General features: G+C 31.6%; 1 long non-coding RNA gene across 1 annotated transcript in view; it reads left to right on the forward strand.

Moving 5' to 3' along the window:
• Positions 1-19,865, forward strand: part of LOC143058902 (uncharacterized) — a 44,557-nt gene extending 24,692 nt beyond the window's left edge. The window contains exon 5 of the long non-coding RNA XR_012973281.1: positions 14,715-19,865. This is a non-coding gene — a long non-coding RNA (uncharacterized LOC143058902). The remainder of the gene's footprint in view (positions 1-14,714) is intronic.
• The last annotated feature ends 3,528 nt before the right edge of the window (positions 19,866-23,393 follow it).

Genomic DNA, 23,393 nt, shown 5'->3' on the forward strand with positions numbered 1-23,393 from the left:
TTATGACGTCACAATAGGAATGTTAGAGCAAATCAAGAAAATTTGACGTCATAATCGAAATTTACCCATTGAAGAACCGAATTTGAACGAACCATACGTTTATCAAATGAAAAACATCAATAAAAGGACTGAATTGGTTAAGAATGAGAGAACGTACCTCAACGTACTATGTTCCCTATGAATATAGTGAAGCCCAGGTGATCGAGTGGTCTAGCGCGTCGGATACAGTGCAGGCGATTTGGAGTCACGATATCTCAGTAGCATGAGTTCGAATCCCGGCGAGTGAAGAACAAAACAAATTGCGAAAGCAAATCAACATATCTATAAAATACTGTGAAAGTACTTTTATTCGTGGGGTACCAATTTTCGTGGTTTTCGTGGATGACTTAATCCACGAATTTAAGTGTCCAACGAAATAAAACAACCATTGTCGAAATCAAGGCATGGAAAGATACCAATGTAGGTTTGACTACTGATATGATCTAGAGAATATATTGAATAACCTCGAATCTGAGAATACTTTAATAGCAGCCACAACACTACAAATGCATGCATGATTATACCCATTTAATCTTTGATAACCTAAACTGTACAACTTTTGATCTTTTAATTTTCATAAAAAAAGTTTTTTTCAATGAAAGTCAGATTTCCGGTATTGATATGCAAGTATGATAAAGTGTTCATTTTATTATCTCGTAGTTCTCGTACATATGGGAAATAATAATTTCATGCTCGGCTTGATTTTGATAAGAATTATTTGACAATTATAGTAACGCTTACAGCATTTGTTTATAATACTGATTTCTTTAGGTGACATTTGTATGGCCTAATTAACACCTTTGATGGTCCTTAATCTGTTGATCACTTTATTTTGGGTTAATTAGTGTTGTCACTATGATTTACAGGATCAATGTTTACTTTGCAATTTCCTTCAATTCAGACTATTTGTAACTTTCGTTTCTAAAGGATTTTTATTTTTATTTTTTTTTAGAAAACTAAAATCAACGAATTTAAAAACCCACGAACATGTAAATATTGCTCAAACCACGAAAATTGATACCCACGAATTAAAGTACTTTCACAGTAGAAGATGTGGTATGATTGCCAATGAGACAACTATCCACAAAAGACCAAAATGACACAACATTAACAATTATAGGTCACCGTACGGCCTTCAACAATGAGCAAAGCCCATACCGCTGATAGTCAGCTATAAAAGGCCCCGATAAGACAATGTAAAACAAGTCAAGGGAGAAACTAACGGCCTTATTTATGTTAAAAAAATGAACGAAAATCAAATATGTAACACATAAACAAACAACAACCACTGAATTATAGGTTCCTGACTCGGGACAGGCACATACATAAATAATGTGGCGGGGTTAAACATGTTAGCGGGATCCCAACCCTCCCCCTAACCTGGGACAATGGTATAACAGTACAACATAAGAACGAACTAAAAAAATCAGTGGAAAAAGACTGAACTCATCAGATAGACAAAAAATAAAAGTGGACGTGGCCGGGTACTTATACATCCCGACACAAAAAGACACAATGAACAGATCTGAGAGTACTCGCAGTTATCTGACAGCTAGTTCAAAGCCATTAACCACTAATAAAAAAATCATGTCCTTAAGACAAAGCAATCAATCTGTACACATCCAACATACAATGGATTTAGTATAAGACGTCATAAACAGCCAGAGAAAAACATGACCTTGTGCAATGCCAATTTACAGGTATCGACAGATTGTAGATCTATGAAAATGTATATGTATACAGCTACTGAACTACTCAAGTTTCCCGTTTTTCCGTTTTCGCTCCGTTTTTCCTTCGTTCCGTTTGCGTGTTTAGTTCATTCCGTTTACGTGTCATTCATTCCATTCATTTCGTTCATTCCATTCCGTGTTCCATTCCGTGTTCCATTCCGTTTATACACGACATAGCATTATAACAAGCGTGTTGTTCGGTAAATTGTGAAGCTAATCATTTCGTTTTAGAACGTTTACAGCGTGTGTGAACGATTATATATCATTCTAAAACGAAAGGTAATTGGGTTCGTTTCACAGATAAATTTCGTAATTTTTAATCACATCATCACATGTATTTTTCTTTATTAAAATAAAATACGACAATCACCACATGATGGTCACTGGCTCAGGTCTGAATAGACCGTCTTTTTTAATTAAATGATGTAAAATTTTGTTAAAACTTTTTTGTTCTCAGTATAGTCATTAAAAACTTGTTGAGACATGGAAATATTATATTTTACTTTCATGCTGAGATTAAATGTATTCACAGGTTCATTATTTATTTTTTTGTAAAAAGGATGTTTAAAAATATCCCTATATTAAAGTGTACTCTGCACATGGCTTACTGGATATACCGAGTTGCAAATATCTACATGTAATTAATTTACAATAAAACGAATGTAGAAAATTGTAGTACGGTAGTTTGTAAATAGTCTTCTTTCTATTTTAAATGATTAAAAGTAAATGCTGAATAAAATGTATCTACGATTGCTTAAAACATAGGGACAATATTTCAGTAAGTCTGTGTTTCATTTAATTTGATTTAACAAGCTAGATTTATATTTTTTTAATACAGCTACTGTAATCTTAAGTATTATAGGAAAATATTTTTTTTTATTTGCATATCATAAATACAATGAAATATCATGCATATGAAACATGAACTTGCAGCCTTGTGTTTAAGTTTAGTGGACTATTGACAATGACATATTTCTGTAAAGCTAAAAAGACATTTTATTGCAACAGATGTGTATTAATTAAAGTGGTGACAACGTTTTCGAGGATTTCATACATTTTTTAATCAATCCAAATAACCAGCGGGCGTACTCTGCAGGACATCTTTTGAAAACTTGCGAGACATTTCACACCTAGCTTAGTTGTTTAACAGATAATTATTCTACTGCCAATCATTGAATGGAACTTTTATTTTTGTTATTTTGAGCAAATGAGACTAATACTAGTAAAGATATTTATATATTTACATTGATCTTGATTTTTTTTGGTGTTTAAAATTTGTTCAGAAATATAATTCAGTATTTTTATTTCCTTTATTTGAAATGTTTACGCTTTCAGCTAATCTGACAATAACAGTGTAGTTATAACGTGATACCTATTAAGAGAATGATAAACGAAAAAAAAAGTCACAGGAAAAAAGTCCCGGGAAAAAGGTCACAAAGTCCCTAGAAAATAAAGTCACCGGAAAAAAAGCCACAAGAATATAAATTGCAAGAAAATAATCACAGGGAGCTGACAATGCGGTATGGGCTTTTCTCACAGTCGAAGGCCGTACGGTGACCTTTATATATAAATTTGTTAAAATTTCTGTGTCATTTGATCTCTTGTGGAGAGTTATCGCATTGTAATCATACCACATCTTCTTTTTTTTTATATATGTGTTGTGCAAAAAAAAAACCAAAACCATTACAAGTTGTCGATTTATTCATTGACAGTTGCTTTTTCAGTTAGTGAAACCGTTAATAAAAACAGTCACGTACTTTGACGTTTAAAATTAATTTGAATAAGCATATTAAGCATACTTATAGATGCATGTATGTAAGTTTGACACTAGTAATTTTGAGGCCCTTTATAGCTTGTTGTTCGGTGTGAACCAAGGCTCCGTGTTGAAGGCCGTCCTTTGACCTATAATGGTTTACTTTTTTTAAATTGTTATTTGGATGGAGAGTTGTCTCATTGGAACTCACACCACATCTTCCTATATTATATCTAAGGGCTGTATAGCCAGTCACAATCTTTGAAAACTTCCATCATCATCATCATCATCATCAATGGCTTTTTTTTTTGGGGGGGGGGGGTAAATTATAGATAATGATGATATTTCTAAAAACTTGTGATCTTTTTACAAATTTCCATAAACTAGAAATTAATATTCAGCCCTAAACGTTGCCGTTTAGAAAACCATAAATAATATAGTGTAGATATTTCAGCGTTGTCTTAAAATTTGCAATAAAAAAGTACCTTCAAATATTGAATCAAATTTTTCCAGATATATACATGTTGTATAAAGAATATTTTTTTCCGTGTTCTATTCCATTTATGCACGACATAGAATTTTCCTTTCCTTATCAATTGTACTCATGACTTAAAGTAATGTAAAATTTTACAACAAATCATCTACAAAATTGTACTTTATTGTCAGTAAGGACAAAAAGTCATATTTAGTGTAAAGTGCAAAGTCCCAAAAATGTAGTTAAAGTTAATTCATATGTATCAAATTTTATAAGAAATATTAACATTAAACCGGGGTAAAAAAAAATCTCAATTATACTAAGAAAAGAATATTCAATGAATATTATACAATATGCTTCGTCGCAAATTTGTGTAAAACCTTAGACTAATAGTACAGTTGCATTTTATCGACTGGTCAGTGTTCGGAACTTATGATAACAAATAGTTATAGCTTATCAAGGACGAGAAAACGAATAAAAAGCTATGTTTCACAAGAAATAAATATCCACCACAGACAAAATGACTTATAGATGTTAAACTGGTCCGCCGTTCCATCTATACATGTAGCTTTGCACTTCGAGGTGAACACAACAGGGGTCCAGTTTGTATAGATGTGAATTATTAAAGGTCACCGTCTCAAAATCATATGCACGTTTGAGTTTCAATCCCGCGATAATTACAGGGGTACATCAAAGTGACATATAATTAATATTCGTTAATTTTATATACCCAGAATGAATAGCTTGATTGTTTATACAGAGAATAACATAAATTTAAAATAAAAAAATAGTTGGTATGATTGCAAACTAGACAACTATTAACCAGAGTAGATGACAGATGAAAGCAACCATAAGTAACCTATAGAAAATCCATACCAATAGTACGCTCTAAGAAGGTTCCGAAATAAAACAATTCAAACCAGGAAATAAGTAATCCTGTTGCTGTAAAGACTTTATAACAGTTGTGTTTATGAATGAAATGGTTAAAGAAAGCATCAATCTGTCGATTGCTTTCTTTTGCTTACTGCACTACATCGATGAGTGTCAATTTCATTTTTTGCGAAAACAGAAATATTTTGTTAAAAAGAAAAAACTACCTAAACACCAGAGATACATTTAACTTCAGTTCTGTTCCTGTATCAATTCGCAGTTTTTCTTAAATATTTTTTTCTTATATGCGAAGGGATACCGTGCCTTCAGTTAGGTTTAGTATCATATAACCGAACTTTTAATTATAATATAATATACTAGTAGGAACTAATAAATTATTCGGTCCAAGGCCTGATTGATGAAAGGGAATTATCGACAACACAAAATGCAGGAAATAGTTGTGTACAAGAATTGAAACACGCTGAAGTACATCCATTATTCATAGTTCATTATCTATTAACTAATCAAATGGTCGCCTAGTTACAGTAACTGTAAGTAGAAAAGGGTATAAATTTGCATCTGCATGGATAGTAAGATTGTACAAGTAAAAAGTAAAACGCTGAGTATTCCACATGCCTTAGGTGTTAATTGACTTCTTAATTTATGACTTAATAGTATTATATTATGTAAACGAATTGAGAATCTGATTTATTCTTCCCGTAAAGTGGACAACATAAGCGTGAATACAAGTACTTCTTCGGGACAATTACAGATAATTTCTTTATTCATGCAGGGTAAGACTTTGGTAAGTTTGATTGCTTTGTTTGTATATTGACAATTGGAATTGGGATAACTGTCAATCAAATTTTAATATAACATATACTTGTTTTAATAATGCATGCCTGTCTATATTGTTTGCAGAAGTCGATCTTTATAATAGTGCTTAAACTAACGTTAATACAAACAAAGCAAGCAAGCCAACTGAAGTTTTACTCTACAAACATTAGGAAATTAGCTGTAATGGTACAATTAAAGCCAGGAGCATTTGAGATCGTAAATAAGTTACTGCAACCTAAAACACAGCCGTAGTCCGTTTTAAAATCGTTTAATGTGTCATTGTAAATAACGTTGTCTTGTCAATATAATTTTATTTCTTTTATTTAAATGATTATCATATTGCTTGTTCATGAAAACTTAAACACTTAATCTGGAGAGTGTGTGTCCATGTCTGCATGGTCACTGCTTATCAATCGTAATCCTCAACAATTAAGTGAACTTTCGGGAATTATCGCGTGATTTAATAGCTCGGATTTTTATATTAGATATGCGCCGTTAAATGTGAAAATGATCTTACTAGGATCATTTTTAGAATAAAAGTGCCTTAACCTTTGTTAAGTTATTGCATGCACGTGAGGAACTTACTTAAACAGTACATGATTTAGGCGCTCAAATGTCCTATACTTTGGCGCTCAAACGTCCTTTTTTTTTTCGCTCAAATGTCCTGTCAATGCGCTCAAATGTCCATTGCCGTACTAAACATACAGCTTTTTAGTAATCACTATACTGTATATAAGATATATACATGTACCCTCCCCCCCCCCCCGAAAAAAGAACAAACAAAAAACAACAACCAACCAGTACATCATTAGAACCCCAATTTATTCATCGTGGAAATATTGCGCTTAAAAAGAGGGGCAAAAGATGGCAGATATCAGAGGGACATTCAAACTCACAAATCGAAAATAAACTGACATCGCCATGGATAAAAAAGAAATAGATAGACAGACAAAAAATAGTTCACTGAACACAACATAGGAAACAAGGACTGAGCAACACAAACCCCACCAAAATCTTGGGTGATCTCAAGTGTTCCGGAAGGGAAAGCAAATCCTGTTCCACATGTGGCACCCGTTGTGTTCTTATATTACCCATAATACCAATTTGATTTGATAGCTTTGTTTTAATTTCTGTTTCAGACGCGAATTATTCAGTTTTTGGTTAAAATGCACACCATTGATTTTTTTTTACAAAAATGTTTTTGAGGAGAATAAAATTATTAACCCGTATGCATAAATTCTTAAAACATAGGAAACATATAGACAATAACTGTTTAGTGTCTTTAAATATCAGCTGTATGTGTACGAGGCTAAGACACCGGTGTAATAACACGGCCGACACTCGGCTAACCGAGAGTTTGGTCGGTTAATCTATATTGAGTATGCGGCTATATCGGCGGTTGGTCTGTTAATCGGGTTGGCTAAAGTCTGTTAATCAGGTGTTATCGAGAAAATCATTGAAAGTTCAGCATGTTTCACTGTATAACTTTTTAAATATATGTTTATCATAAAAAATATTCATGTCTAACAAAACAATTCAATGTACTGAATCCAGTGGTGTAATTATTATTTTTCTAGCTTCAATGTACGATCTATAAAATGAAAAGGCGGGTTACTCATCAATAAATTTATACACATTTTACACACACAAACTGTACACAAAATGACACGTTGGTTGAATTTACGTGCATGCAATATTTTAAACATCGAAAAAAGACAGGCATTATGTTTGTTAACCATACTGAAATCATTGTGTGAAAAATCTTCACGAAAATCTGTATTTTGGTGACATAAATCAATTTTTAATTAAAACCTGGTCTGTTAATGGGTCGGATGTATAAAACCCGGTCTGTTAATTGGTCTGTTAAGAGTTATGAATGGCAATAAAAGTATAATTTTATTGCTATATGGGGTGTTATCGTATCAAATGGGTAGGCTCAAGACGAGCGGCTAAAATATACGGAAACAACACACGAGCAATGAAACATAAAATATACGGAAACAACACATGAGCAATGAAACATAAAATATACGGAAACAACACATGAACCAGTGGCGGATCCAAGGGGGGGGGGGGTCCGGGGGTTGTAACCCTCCTTTTTTTTTGCCGATCAATGCATTTGAATGGGAGCATATAGTTGGAACCCCCCTTTTTACTCTGGGTTGGGAACCCCCCCCCCCCTTTTAAAATGGCTGGATCTGCCACTGTGAACAATGAACAATTTAAACAATGGAAATAGAAAATTGATAAAAACGGTTTCAAAAAGTGTAATATTAAAGTAATGTTAATTTCATCCAAGAATGGTCGCATATGTCATGTGGATTCTGTTTAATTGTCATGCATGACACCAACTTGTCATCTACATTGGTAACCAGTATATAAATCAGAGATAAACGTCGTAATGTAACTTAACATCAGTAAGTAAAATATATTGGGATGCTAAAAAATACCTGTACCAAATCAGGAATATGACAGTTCTTGTCCATTCGTTTTTGATACGTTTTGTTATTTGATTTTGCCATGTGATTATGGACTTTCCGAATTGATTCTAAGTTCAGTATTTTTGTGATTTTACTTTTTTTTGTAAACAACATACGATTAAGTAATAGAAATAAAGAACCAATTGGAGGATGCTTACGAATTAGGGTTTTTCGTCCAGTGACAAATATCATGTGCATATGAGAATGACAACACGTTATATGCACTGGACAGATGTACAGTTTATATTTATTTTACCGGTACCCTGTGTTGTATTAGAAAGACACTTTCAGTCGGATTTGAGAACGTACTACTTTGAACAGACACAAAAATTGAGGCTGATTGAAAACATTAATAATAAATTCATGCATATTCCAGCGGCCAATTTATATCACGCTATATTGAAGTGACACCCTTCAATAAAATGCAAAGAAAGTCAAAATAAAAATGCTCTTACTAGTAAATCACAACCGAAATGAATGACAGACGGACATTTTTTTACAAAACTTAATGAACAATTGCATTCAAGATATTTGAGGTTTGCGTTATAACGCAAATATAGGAAGAAAAATAACAAAAAAAAAATGTGTGGCGCTAATTCGCTTCCGTAGGATACTGTTGCACCGTATTATCATTTTTTTTTTATTACTTAGGAACATCTCATTCTTAACTTTTTCTATGGGAAAATATAAAGGTAGCAAAAATAACTGTGGCTAAATAAATCTTAACTGACATAATTTCAATTGTCCAACCCATTAACAGACTTTATTCCCATAATTTTCATTAAAACGTGGTAATATTCACGTTATATTACAATTATGAAATATTCACCCATGCAAATTTATTTTTTAGACCCAAAGTACTATTTTGTGTCCTTTAAATGATATCTAAAATTGTTTGTTTCGACTTTTATTAAAAAATTCCTATGCGTATAAGCATAAATACTACATACTTGCGCGACGCCTTTTAATTTTACTGAAAACTGCGTAGACTATGAAATGTTTTTACAAATGGAAAATGTTCTATGATAGATATCATTTTGTCAGACACTTTTCTTTTTTTGATTTGGTTCTTATAATATGCCAAAAATCTGTATATTTGATACAGTTTAACATTAAATTGTGCGTTTTACTCTTAACAGACGTATAACCAACCCGATTAACAGACCAATCTCCCATATAGCCGCATACTCAATATAGATTAACCGACCAATCTCTCGGTTAGCCGAGTGTCGGCCGTGAATAAGAGCTTTATCGAGCTAATACTCCTGTTTCAAGCCGAGTACAAATACAGCTTAACATTTAATGACACTAAACAGTTATTGTCTTTATCCTGCGTTTAATTCTGTATTTTGTTCGTGTTTTGAAAGACACAAAACTTCACATTTTTTTGCATTTATTTTCGATTTGGAATCCCTTGCGTCCCGCATAGTAATATTAAAATCACAAATTCAGCTGAAGACGGGTTGAAAAAAAAAGAATCTCGAATGGTCAACAATAATACATGATCGCTTAAGGTAAATTATTGTTTATTTTAACATAACAACTAATTTCAGATCTAGATCTAGGTGAGGGCGTGCAAATATTATAATTTCACCGAGGGGAGCTAAACGAAACACACTGCAATATTTGTTTATGCCAAAAAAAAAAAAAAAAAAAAAAAAAACACGATACCTCCTGCTTTTAATTTAATCCTTTAAAAGTTACAACATTGTATAGTAATGCAAGAATATAAGGATGCAGGAGTGTACCATCTTTCAATGTATTTTGTCCTTCTGTATATACTACGTTACAGTAAAGGATTTTTTTTTTTATCGTAGGCGAATATTATTCTCTCAAAATGTATGCTCTCAAAATATTTCTTTATTGTTCCGTAGCTGTCAAAATTCTTATTCTATTTTGATGAACACATTTTAGTATTGTATTTTTTCGTTATAACTATTTTTTCGTCCGGAATATAAGTGAAATACTTGCCACTGTACGTTCAGAAAACGTAACAAAATAAGCTAAAAATCAATTCACAAAGCTATCATACATTATAAAATAAAAAGAATATATGCTAATTTGTTGCTATTATAAGTATTTTTTCGAAGTTTTATGTTTTAATATCAATTTTGAATAAGTACCGGTGTGTCGTAAGTATAACGGTGTCGTTCAATTTTTATTTAGTAGGGGTTACGGGGTTAGGACCAACTTTTTTTTTAACGATCAATGCCTTTGAATGTGGTAATATGATTGGAATTTCAATTTATCCTGAGTTGGAACCCACTTTTAAAAAAATGCTGGATCCGCCTATGAATATTTTCTAATTTCATCATAGATACTTGTATTTAATAAGACCATCCTTGAATTGTCCTGGATTTCCAACTTAACATAACGTAAAATTGAGAATGGAAATGAGGAATGTGTCAAAGAGACAACAACCCGACTAAAGAGTCGAAAACAGCCGAAAGCCACCAATGGGTCTTCAGCACATAGAGAAAATCCCTCACCCGGAGACGTTCTTAAGTTTGCCTCTAAACAAAAATATGTACTAGTTCATTGACCTTGGACATCAAGCTTAATCCGAAAATTATAAATAAACATATTAAAATTTAGGCAATTAATAAGTTTGCTATAACAATTTTGCCAACGATTAAATCTATCTGAAACAAGTGTACAAAAAATTAGCAATTTTCTGATTTATTACTAAACAAAATCGTAAATCATCGATGATAAACGTGATTAAACTGTTACATTATCACGATTTTATTTTGACTGTTCAAACAACAGAAAAGTTCCCGTTTGTGAAATAGATAACGACTTGTTATTTTTCAACCCAGATGTGAAACTTCAAAGAGTGAAGGTGTGATAGACGGATGCTAAAAATCAACATGTAAATTATATGGACGAGTAATAAAAAGGTGTTACATGTATGAAGTTATTCTGGAAACTGTTATCAATTAGCGAGATTCCGATCAAAGCTTTGTATTTGCAATCTTCGAAGAACGCAAAAAAAAGGGGCAAAAATAAAGATTGATATTATAAATGTAAAAGTTCAAAAACTTACTCACATTTAACATAAAAACAAATATGTTTTAAATATTTCTTAACAATATATTGTTTTTAATATTTGGTCTTTATTCTACTTTTCAAGACATTTCCAATATTTGCATATATAATTATATATATATATATTTAGATATTCAAGGCAGTTCTATTTCTTTTTCAATAACTTTTAGAATGATTCCCTTCTCTTATTTCTAGTTAATTTTCTGTATTTTATAAACGTCTTTTTTTATGTGCGTTAGATATATTTTCTAATTAAATCAACCGTTTAATTGTTTTGAGTCATTTAGGTAAACAGAAAACACAATATAATAAATGATTATTTTCTTCACTGAATATTCTTGCTACATTATGTAAGTATATTTGAGAGCGTAATTCGTCCTGAACATTCATGATATATGTGCCACTGGACTTCAAGAAACGAACAAACAATCATTACTAGCTAGTGTTTGCACTTGAATAAAAAATAAAAACAAATACACTGTACATGCATATGATAGCGGACTATGCGTTCACTTACAGATAAATTGACTGACTTTGGAAGTACTAGGTTATTTTGAAAAAGGTTAAATATACGGATCATACGCTAATGTAAAAGACGGGAACGATTACACTAAAGTCATCAAAAAAAAATGTTTTCCCTCCGTGAAACGAAATAAGAATATTTTTTATCTATTTTTAGGAAAAACTTAATGGGCGTTAGTTTTAAAATAATTTACAAACACGAATAGGGTCGTTCATTTCTTTAATAAAGAAAACTATGCAAATAGTTTGACGTGGATAACGAAAAAGATTGACACACACACATGTTTTGAAAGCATAATATAATATATTCTATTTATTTTAACCAGGGATAGCGACTGCCACTAAATTATGTTTCTGAGATACATGTACTCCTTAAATTTGCACGTCTTTTACGATGTACATCTCACTAACTTATATGAAAATAAGTAGAAAAAATGACAACTTTAATAATAAATATGAATAATAAAATAAAGAATGTTTCCATCCTATTTTTTTAAGAAGAGAAGGTATTTTGATATTTAAATTGATCTTGTTTGCCTTTCATAGTTTAAATATTTTTTTTATTTTACTATTTATCTACTCATTTCAGAGCTATCATTTTTATTTTAAATGCAATATCGAAGTAATGTAATGAATTCTATTCATAAATAAACAATGAGTAGTACGTACACTATACCGATTAACTTTGGTATAATTATTCGTTTCATTTGGAAATTTGAAAACTACCATAATCGCCAAACAACCAATCAGGTGAAATATTACCGTTTCTGAACGAAACAATGTTTGTTTACACGGAATATATTGATCGTTTCGTTCGTTTCGTTCACACACGACTTTGAGCGGAAAAACACTAGTTGACTTTAATAAACGAAATGAGTGGAGATACACGATTCTGACTGATTTAACTCGTTCGTTCTCATTTCATTCCATTCGCGTGTTCGTTCCGTGTTCGTTCCGTGTAAGAGGGAACGTTGAATGGTTTAGTAGCTGTACAACATACTAGTTATATTTAGTTAGCTTTTAATCTTCTTATAACAAAGTCAATATTTATACCAATAAAAACAATATTCAATGATCTTATCACAGTGTTGAATAGGTAACCTTTAAGAATAAGTTTTTTTAAAGGATCAACAAGTTTACATGGATCATTTCTAAATTTCCGGGCACGGTTAACAACATTTCCGTAAAAATGAGGATGTGCTATCCCATTTGAAATAAGTTTTATTCAGGGACAACCAAACTTTAAAACCAAATCTTTATATCTATGGAAAAATTTAGTAAAGGTTTTAAGTAATTTATGGTAACGATATCCCTGGTTAAATAATTTACCAGTAATACATAGGTTGCGTTCGTTAAAATCAAAAATGTCACAACAGACACGGGCATAGCGAACAAGTTGTGAAATATAAACACCGTAAGATGGTGCCAAAGGAACATCACCATCTAAAAATGGAAAATTAACAATAGGGGACGAAAAATCGTCTCTTTTGTCGTACATTTTAGTGTGTAGTTTCCCGTTTAAAACCGAAATATCTAAATCCAGGAAAGGACAGTCATTACCGAATACATTTGATTTATTTAAAGTAAGTTCCTTGGGGTAAATTTCAGCAGTATATTGAGAAAATTCTTGATTATTTAACGAAAAAATATCATCAAGATAACGGTAAGTGTTGTTGAATTTATCAATTAAATGCAATTTCGACGGGTCTTTACTGAGTTTAGTCATAAACTGTGATTCGTAACAGTACAAAAGCAAGACTGCTATTAAAGGAGCACAATTAGTGCCCATGGGGATACCTACAACCTGTCGATAAACTTTGTTGCCGAAACGTATGTAAATATTATCAAGGAGAAAATTATCAGCCTCTATCATCTCATCACACCTCCAGTAAGTATATCTAGCATATTTACCTTTCTCATTAGAGAAGAAGGCTTTAAATGAGTTGCAGCAAATATATCTACATTCAGCTTTACCAAACGATCATGTAATTAAATAGGAAAACTTTTGTTTAATAAGATAGTGTGGAAGTGTAATGTAAAGAGTAGAAAAATCAAAACTATTAACAGAATCATAAGGACCATCAAAAGCCCGCAATTTATCTAAAACATCCAAAGAATGTTTTACACTCCAAAAATGGTTTATACCACTATGTTCATATATTTTATTACAATAATTTATGATAAGCTCTTTAATAGTAAGTAATTAACTAGTTAAGAGCACTGACAGATTAGTTGTAGAACACTTACTAGAGGCCGAGATGAAACGATATTTAAATGTTTTTTTTGCGTAGTTTAGGTAGCCAATACATAGTAGGGACCTTCAAATGTTCAGAAGAAGCCTTAAGCTTTGATGTGGTTGTGATATGCTTGTTTACTATATGACTCTCTGTGAAGCTGATGGACTTAAATGTAGATGAATTTAAAATTTCATTCTTAAGAACGTCCGTGTAGTATTTACGTCATACCTCAACCACATTGTTGGCTGCTTTGTCGGCCGGTGCAAACAAAAACCGCTTTGAAAGTATTTAAAGTTTATTTCTTATTCTGGAAATAGGAGTTTTATGTACTGTATTTTTTACTTCTAAATTATTTTCAAAATGTGATATTCTCTTATCTACCACATTCCATGAACTAACATTGTTGGTCTGATGTGTTGACGAATTATATATATTCCTCCATGACTCTAACTGTTGTTTTCTTTCAACTTTTGGCGTTAAGTTAAATTTCAAAATGATATTAAGTGTAACCAATGTTTTGTTTTTTTATCAAAATATAAAATAAAAACAAACATAAAAAAAAACGAAAAAAAAACTTGTTTACTGAAAACAAAATATCTAACCAGTTTTTAGCTTTTTTATATGCATGCATACATGGTATAGGGTGTATAACTTTTACTGTGAACACTTTAACCTACAATCTAAAAGGTATTCCTAAATATAATAGTTTATGTTTTTTTTCAGCATGCAGTTTTAAGATAACAGCTTTTATCTAGTAATGGATAACCATAATGACCTTCCATTCTTGTCTGTAAAATTATATCATTACCTTTCTGATGTTGTTGTTGGATCTGAAAAAGTGGTCAAATATAGAAGATACTTTTATAAATGCTTTGATGACATCTTGGACGAGGGAAACGATAGAATAATCAGTAGCGGTAGCAAAGCAGAGGGTCTTGATCTTCCAGGTAGTGACCTAGATTTGATGTTGCGATCGTGTGTTTATATGGTTGACGACAAGCTTGGAAATACAAAAGAAAAGCATCTGATTCTAGACACGGATAATGCTTTGCCAGGTTTTGCCATAGTTAAAGTTTCTGATGATAGTGATCTTATAAACGACATTAACGTCACGCAGACAGTTCATGGAAAACTTTTGAAAAATGATTTTTTTAAACAAACGAGTTTTCAAGCGATTAAAGAAGATTTCTCATTACCTTTTATTAATGAAAAACTGAAAATTGATGTTAAAACACCGTTTAAAATTCAGGGCCCAGCAATATCTACTGCACTCAAAGGAATGACGGATCTTGATTATGTCCGATGCCTTCCTTGTCGTGAATGGCCTTATATTGCAAAATGTTGGTTACACAGAAATAGATTCGACAAATGGCCTCCGTCAAATTTGATATCAGAGGCAATACACGAAGGAGTGTTATTAGTACCTGTAGGAAGTAAATCTCCTTCTACGGAAGAAAACAACTCTGAATGGAGGTTTTCATTTTCTCTAACTGAAAAAATGTTAGTTCACTCATTCAACCACAGTCAGCTGCTGTGCTATGCCTTGTTAAAGATTGTTCTAAAAGAGATCATAAACGAAGTAAATATCTTTAACAAACTTTTATGTTCATATTACATGAAAACGGTTCTTTTCTGGGTCTTAGAAGAAGACGACCACTCATATTGGGCACCTGAAAACTTATTGCGTTGTTTTTGGTCATGCCTACAGCGACTTCATTATTTTATTGCATGTAATTATATTCCAAATTATTTCATTCCTGAACATAATATGATTGAAGGAAGATTTTCAAAAAAAGTTGGAAAACAACTTGAAATTTTTATAGAAAAATCTCTAATAGAAAATACGTGGAAAGTACTGTTGTCATTGGATTTATTTTCTGAATTACGGAATTCCACGTTTTATATTTCAAAACCTTTACATCTCATTTCAGAATTCGATAAAACCATGATTACTATGAATATACCGGACTATTCAGAATGGATGGCAGACAGAGCATTTAGATCATTAAGTTTCTTTGTTTACAGAATTCGAAATGCGTATTGTCCAACTTTTTTGAAAAACATCTATGCAATTGCATTACTAGACTTGTGTAAAAATATAGCAACTTCTATAGATATTCGTTCAGTTGATTCTCAAAAAAGCAGTAATAAGCATTATTACTCTCAATATAAACAATGTTTATCCCATCTACTGTTGAATTTAAACAGCGACGCCGTGTCAGGTTGGTTGCTACTTGCAGCATTTTTTTACACTTGTCAGGAATACCAAAAGATGAATGCTATACTTCAAATTTCAGAAGAAATTTTATCTAGTGATTTATATACAGTGTCTCACTGGGCGGATTTATCTGCAATAAAGCAAATTACATTTGAAAAATTGTTAGTTCCAAGTAGACAATTCCTCAAAAGGTTAAGACATTCATTGGTCAGATCTTTTGTTGTTGAAAGAGATGGTCAAAATTACGACAGTTTTATATTTCACGAAGATCTGTCTCTTTCCGGAGATGACTTTGGTATAGGAACTCCAACAGTATTTGTACGCTACCTCACATTCTTATATTTTCACCAACTAAACAATACAAAAGAAATGAACTGTGCGTTGCTGTTGTTACAAGAAGCTGTTGAAAGATCCGCGCGGTTAGATGGAATTTCCATTTTTTTGAATTATCATTTTTTGTCACATGCGCAGTCATTAATTGGTGTTTATGAAATTGAAACAATCAAGAGAATGTTTTCCGTTATTAAGCCTTTTGATGTTACAGGTATATTATCAGCCTTTGAAAAAGAGTTGAAGCTTGATGTGGATTAGTAAACAGTAAAGCAACATTTGATATATATATATTATGAATTTACCTTTAACAGGCAACACATCGGAACTGAAAGTGTAAAAGACAAGTATTCAAGACTTTTAAGACGTTTAAGCTTACAGTGTCATTGGAATTGTGTGTTGCTAACACTAGGTAGAGGTACAAAATGTATTTAAATGGTTTGCCGATTGAAAGATCGATTAGGAAATTTTAGTCAATGCCCTTGACCATAAATCCGTGATTTTTCTCTTTTTTTAGTACCAAAGAAACACTTCGTACAGATCGAAGATGATTCCTTTACATATAAAAAAGAAGATGTGGTATGATTGCCAATGAGACAACTATCCACAAAAGACCAAAATGACACAAACATTGCATGCCTTTTTATGGACAATTTGCAATTGTACCTTGCCTAGTTGTAAGCACACTTTTACAGATAGTGCAAGAAGAGATTGGTCTCGTGGCCATTTTTATCGGTCGTCTGTAGTCTTTCCATATATATATATTTTGAATATCGAGACAAAACTCTGAGTCCTAAGTACACTTGGAAATCAAATATTTCCATAAATTGTTCTTGATGACATTTATATTTATATGTTATCGTGTTCGCCGCTAATTTAATGAAGATTGAACGACAAAAGTCTAGCCTACGCACGGGCCCTTTACCTTGTTTTACCTTCAATTGTTTTATAGCAAAATGACACTTTAAGTCTACGTGAATATCGGAGATGATATGTTTTCTAGACAATCTTTTGAAAGATTTGTAGCATCGTCTTGATACAGTGCTCTCCGATAGTCTTTCAAAACATAATTTTGATAGCAGGATAATTGGGAATCTCAACTTTAGCTTCCCATAGTAACATTAATTTACTAAAATGATATTGTCAATTGTAACTGACCGTTTATGTGTGTTTTCAATATAAGTTTTATAATGTATTTAACAGACAAGTTGTCCTATTTCATTGCTCAATAGGTATAAACTATACATATTTAAAGAGGTCATTACAAAAAGAATCCTCGTTTCTTTTTCCAATATAACTGTTTTATCTATGGCTTACTTTTTTATGTCCTTGGATATTAGAACTTTTATTAATTTTGTATTAAAACAAAATATTAATTAAGAGCATACTGTTATCAGCTAGATTGATATTTTATATCGAATGATAGTATATGATCAGATTCCTCTATGTTACACGTCTTCTAATGAGATGTAGATTTTGTAGATATTCTCATCTTTGATAACTGAATGTTGCGGACAAACACTCTGCATGACTGTATTCTTTATAAAATGTACAGCTGTAATGCATGTCAATTTGTAAAATTGGGACAAAATAATTTTACTGGTGCTAAACTGTATTAAAATATGAAAACAAACCTAAAAAATGTACAATTTTAAAAATATTTCAGTTTTGTTATATAAATTAAGCGTACTTATATTAGTAATTTAAACAAATTTATTCATTTGAATTTTCCCTATTCAGAAAATAGACTACGTTCTTTCCTTTTTCTTCCTCTTTTTTCTATATATTTTATGTATTTATACCAACTGGATATGTTTTGAATAATCTAGTCTTTCTGACTGCAACCATACTATCATGAAGAAATTTCACTTGAGTCTAAAATATATATATCTCATAATTATTTTACATTTTTTCTTTTGACATGGAAAGACAATTAACCTAACGAAAAATTAATTATAGTGCATTCCCTAAGCATGCTACGCAATATATTCCGAATATGATTTTTGGTTTTAAGGTAGATCACAAGTATGTATTTTTTGAGACAGATTTTTTTTATAATTTGGCAAAATGAAGATTTTACTATGCTCTTTTCAAAAATTTAATAAAAAGTATTGGTCACCGTGCTATTTTTCAAGCTATGAGTCGTTGAATATTGCCGAAATTTGGTTAGTTTGTTCATGAAAAAACACATAAGTGTGCATAAAAAAATTCTATGAGATAGAATTTTGAAATAAATTGTGAGAAGAAAGGTTTCATAATATGTTTTAAAGAAAACATGGTGTCACCGAACTTGTTTTCTTGCTACAAGTAAAAATAAAAAAAATTGCCTATTAGCCCAGTATAAATTTTGTACTAAGAGAGTTATCTGCCCTTAAATGGCTAATTTGAAGAAAAAAAAATGACTTTAAAACCAAAAAAAAAATGATATTTGTTAAAATATTTTGTATAATACAATTAAATAACAAGTTTTCTTTAAATTCAAAAAGCATTCTAACAATTGAATTACAAATGTATCTCCAAATTTGCAGATTTAGGCAAGTAACTAGACCGATTTTGTACTGTGATTGTACAATCCAAGATGACGGTATACCATGAATCTACCTTAATTAAGAATGTCTTTGATATATATTTTTATATAAATATATATATATCAGTCTAACGATTTGCACAACGGTACTGATATAAGGTGTTAGTAAACGAAAAGGTTGTTATTAAATCGTGTTGAAAAATATTTCGGCTCAACAAATGGCCTTCTTCTTGTATCACAAATTTTAACAATACTGATACATAATGTATAAGGTGTGGAAATAAATTGGTAATAATACAGGTAATTTTTGGTCGATTGATTTTAATCCAAAATCCTGAATATAAAAATATAAACAAAACACTGTAGTTCAATATACATGACTGTGTATATCTGTGTACAAACCATATTTGTCATTATTTTATTATGTATAAATTTATTACAAACTATTTTATACCCGAACATCATATAATTGAAGGGAGATATCCAACCTAAATTTTGCAACAACTTGAAGTTTTTCTTGCAAAACTAAACGGTGATATCTACGAAACCATTTCAAAGACTACTCCATTAGCGTCGTTGTTACACACTCCGTTCGATGTAACAAAGCAAATTCCTGAATTTGATCAACAATTCTGACAATGAGTATTCCAGAGTACACGCCATTCCAACCCTAAGTAAATCGTTCATTACAATTCTTTGTCCAAAGGAAACTGAAAGAGAACTTTCCAAAATATATTAAAGAAGTTTACACTATTACATTATTAGACACCAATAGATCAATAGCCAATTCTGTTAAGATACAATCGAAATCACAAGAGAACAGAAACAAAAGGTACTACTTAAAGTAAAGACAATGTTTGGTGCTGAATGTGAACATAGATGCTGTCTCAGGCTGGCTTTTACTAGCATCATTTTTCTAAACAAACAAACATCAGCTTTCCAGAAGATATGCTAGATGAGAATTCAATGGTGTAAACTGAACCTTGTTCCTTTGTATATTCAATGTCTATTGTATCTCTTTCTGCATTGTATGAAACGACATTTCCTGAATACCAACCGACATTCCATCCATCTTTACCAACTGTTGTTCCAAGTTCATGTCTCTCCCAGAAAACCTTCACCCTAGATCCGCTTTCTTTACATTGTTCAAAACAGTTTATTTCACTCTTATGGTCATTTGAAAAGGAAACATCTCTTTTGGAATCAATTTCCTGCTGAACTGCAGAGAAGTTGTCTAACCATACACTGATTGGGTCAAATATTTTGTGCAAATTTTCCTCATTACATCCATCCGGAACTTCTATAACATTCTTTGTCACACTGGGCACAGATGAAAATTTTCTTTTTCTACGTATATGGAATCTTTCGTTATAATAACGGCGCTGATTGACAATTAAGGCAGTTGCAACTTCTATAGATTTCCTGATTTCTTGCTGTGCATAGTCTTTAATAACATTTCTTTAAAGTCGTATCATATACATGGCACACTTATAACACTCAGGCCTTGTTATGCCATGTTCACATTGCCCTATATTCAGTCGTGTGTAAGTGTAATTTGCACGTAAACTAAACACAATTAAGTTCACATTGATAATACTGAATGTTTTACGTAATTTAAATCATGTTTTGTCTACATGCAGTCGATAATAAATGTAGGCCTTATGTGGGTTAAGTATATATTCAAAGAAGAAACGTTTTTTGAATAAAGTTGATATTTATAACAATTATTTATATAGTTCTAAACAGAATTATTTGTCTAAATTAGACATATTGCTTTGTTATGAAAAATACTTTAGGTAGATTTATAAACCCCTTTTCAAGAACAAAAACTTATCATTGCCAAACACTACATATGAAAACATTTTCCTGAATCGACTTAGCGTACACATCAATATTTTCCACTGGTCTTTTCTTAATAAACGGTTAAGTCATTAATTTTCTTTTCTTAATGAACGAATAATGCATTACTAAAAACCAAGTGTGCGGTAAACTGTATTGTTTAGCTAGTAAATCAGATATAGTAACATGCATTATTTAGTCATATCAAGACTAGAAGCATTATCAGCATTCACAGATTCCATTATTTTATTATGTATAAATACATTCCAAATATGTTTTGCCATGTGATTATGGACTTTCCGAATTGATTTTCCTCTAAGTTCAGTATTTTTGTGATTTTACTTTTTATTTCATACCCGAACATAATATGATTGAAGGGAGATATCCAACCGAAATTTTGCATCAACATGAAGTTTTTCTTGCAAAACTAAACGGTAATACCTACGAAACCCTTTTAAAGACTACTTCGTTAGCATCGTTTTTACAAACTTCGTTCGATGTAACAAAGCCAAATTCTGAATTTGATCAAACATTTCTGACAATGAGTATTCCAGAGTACAAGCCATTCCAACCCTTAGTAAAGCGATCATTACAATTCTTTGATCACAGGATACTGAAAGAGAACTTTTCAAAACATATTAAAGAAATTTACACTATTACATTGTTAGACACCAATAGATTAATAGCCAATTCTGTTAAGATACATTCACCTGAGAACAGAAACAAAAGGTACTACTTAAGGTATATACAATGTTTGTGCCACCTGGTGCTGAATGTGAACATTGACGCTGTCTCAGGCTGGCTTTTACTAGCATCATTTTTCTACTCTTGTCACGAATATCAAAAGATGATTGCAGAGAAGTTGTTTTTGTCTATTGATGTACATTTAAAATCTGACTGGTGGAACAATACTACACTTAAGGAGGTTAAACGTATGGAAAACACAATTCGAAGTACAAGTAGGTCATTCTTAAAAAGATTAAGAAGTTCAATGATTAAATCGGTCGATTATAGAAAGAACAAGGAAAATAAGGGTAGCTTTATATTCAATAAAGATCTTGCTCCTGCAAGAACGGCTTTCCACATGGGAACTCCTATCGTGTTTTTGCACTATCTTAATTTTCTAGTGTTTTACAGACAAACGAAAACACACGAAATGGTCCATACATTTCAATTGTTAAGAAAAGCTGTTGAAAGCTCATTTGATTTAGACATATGGACCTCATCGGCGAATGGTTTATTTCCATTAACAGCAGCGATGTTGAAAGGCGACAAATATGTGCTTTCAAATGTGCCAAAATATTTTACAGCCATCAGATCATCAGATGTGACAGGTACTTTTTCACAAATAGAGAGAGACTGCCTAAAGGCATTAGAAAGATAGCTTAGTATGCAGGAATACTAGTGTATGAAGGAAGCTATACACAATTCCAAGCGCAAGGGTTCTTTGTGCTGTCTTTTCGTGAACATTGAATGATAGCCGGACACTTGGAATCTCACATTGGCTTGCAATTTTTTTTTATTTCTTTAAGTATCAAAAAACATACTTATATAAACATGATAAACGAAACACTTATTGTGTGTCTAGTGTTTAAAAGAAATCTCAACTGTAATATCAAATCCTAAAATGACTGTAGTTGCATTTGGTCGAACATGCGAACATTCATTTTCTAGATTACTTTCTGAAAAGATTGAAACATAATAGTGCCAATGGAGTAGTATATACATTGTACAAACAAAAGCAGATCAACTCATCATATGTATTTGCTTTTGTTTATTTGTTTATTTGTTTGTTTGTTGTTGTTTTTCTTGGGGGCGGTGCTTTTCTTTTGTTAATAATTTTCATTTAAGGCGTATCATAAAAGACAAACAGTTCATTCAAAACATATTCAGTCCTTTTGTAAGATTTCGTATAGCGGGTTTATTTCACGGGTGTTATATATCGCGATTTTCATTAAATAAATTATACGAAATATTTTGGCAGTTATTTTTAATGCAGATTAAAAACTTTTATCTATACCTTTGCATGTTCAATTTTGGTGGAATTCATTTTGGCGATTTTATTCTATCCGCGAAAATAACCAAACATTTACAATACGCGAAAATAACCTGATATATGAAATATGATATAATGTCTACTCATGATTTAATTACAAATTTATCGTTTTAGCTTGTCCTTAATGTAAACACATATTATTTTCAGTCGTTGACAGACCTATTGATTATGTTCTGTATGTCATTACATGCATTTATTTGTTTATCTTTTTCCATTTATATTATTGCGCTGTATTCTAGTTCTCAAAAGTAGTATTCATATATTTTGCTTTGTATATAAACAATGATTGTGCTTATGAAAACCACCCTGTTCAAAATAATTATTTCATTGTAAGAATTATCCCAAATACCATGTTATACTCAAAATAAAAAGATATCGACAAATTTGGTTCAAGATACTTTGTAACATCCCCGAAATGTAACGTCTGATTGG

The sequence above is a fragment of the Mytilus galloprovincialis genome, chromosome 14 (genome assembly GCF_965363235.1).
Source record: "Mytilus galloprovincialis chromosome 14, xbMytGall1.hap1.1, whole genome shotgun sequence".
NCBI lineage: Eukaryota > Metazoa > Mollusca > Bivalvia > Mytilida > Mytilidae > Mytilus > Mytilus galloprovincialis.